Source organism: Frankliniella occidentalis, unplaced genomic scaffold (assembly GCF_000697945.3).
Source record: "Frankliniella occidentalis isolate FOCC.00 unplaced genomic scaffold, Focc_3.1 Scaffold23, whole genome shotgun sequence".
Classification (NCBI taxonomy): Eukaryota; Metazoa; Arthropoda; class Insecta; order Thysanoptera; family Thripidae; genus Frankliniella; species Frankliniella occidentalis.
Genome location: NW_026267153.1, coordinates 621,399 through 622,916, shown reverse-complemented (window position 1 = coordinate 622,916; position 1,518 = coordinate 621,399).

Sequence of the window (1,518 nt, the reverse complement as noted above, 5' to 3'; positions counted from 1 at the left end):
GCAGTATTTCCTGCTTACCTACATGTATGCAGGAGGTCCTGTGTACTTGGTCAAGTATATGCAGGAGATAGTGTGTACTTGGTTAAGTACGCAGGAGGTAGTGTGTACTTGGTCAAATACACACTAAGTCTCCTGCATAAGTGTGTGGAGGTTTTAGTGTACCAATAACACACTATCACCTGCATATACTTGGCCAAGTACACATGATCTCCTGCATACATGTAGGTAAGCAGGAGCTACTGCATTCAAGTACACACTTGGGTTTCCAGAGTTATTGTCAGTAATGCGAAATAATTCCATTTTACATCACTGACAGTTTCTTGTTTTATCACTAAATTACTTTCAAATGTAATAATACACACAATAAGTGACGAATTAGCCCGTAACCCTGCTGCGTCTGCGTAAAAACGCAGGTGGTCTGTCTACTAAATAATAAATCAGTAATAAATACAGCTGAGGGTGTGGGGTTGTCTTATCAAAACTGGTGAAAGAATACACATCACGGCCTTGTACCTTATGTTAGAGTGTACATTGGTGCTGAACGCACGCTCAAGAAGAGAGCTGCCGAAGCCAGTGGGGCTGGACCGTATATGGACCTGAGAGTTGCACGGGGCGGCGGCAGCGGCAAGGTGCCCACCTGATCCTCTCATTGATCAGGGTGGGCCAAAGAGAGAGGGAGAGGGAGAGAGAGAGAGAGAGAGAGAGAGAGAGAGAGAGAGAGAGAGAGAGAGAGAGATAGCGGGGGGGGGGACCCCCAATAAGCATTTCCACACAGACTTATATTAATGGCCGGTGCAGACGAGCCGATGGGAGCCCGCCGGGTCGGCAGTCCATTCCGGCTCGTTGCCTCTCTATGACCGACATTTTTCTTCTCTTCTCGCGGCGATGCATTCGGTGCGCGGCGCGCCATTCAGGTGCGAACCACCCAGTAGCAGCTGCGAGGAGAGGGGAGCGCTGCCCGCACGCCACGTAGAGAGGCGAGGCCTAGGGGGTTGAAGGATGCACTGATGCGCCTTAGATGTGTTAAGCCGCGAACTACAGAGTTGGACACTTGAACGTGCACAACTATACGAGCAAATGCCAAACGTGGAGTTGCACACTTACATTTGCGCACTGGTCGCATACTTGGTTTATCAGTGTTGTGCACAAGAGGCTATCTCTTTAAGAGCGGTCGAACGAACGAACGATCGGACGGCGGGACGCGGCTGAATATCGTTATAAAAGCTTTTACATTCGCTGCAAATTATGTTCAATGACATTTTGAAGATGGAGGAAGTAACGGAATTGCTTTCCACTACAAATACTGACTATTGTGTGCAGAGCCATACTCTCGGTGTTCAGACGCGTGAATTCGTAGACTGTCTACCCAACTCATTTAGGGCCAGTATTGGGGGGAAATATTAAATCCTGTTAATTTGTCCTTCTTTAAAATATGTCATTTCATAGATTGCAGTAAATTTAAAAGCTTTAATAAGCTCATTTACACTTGTCCCGTCGTTCGATCGTTCGTTCGTTCGT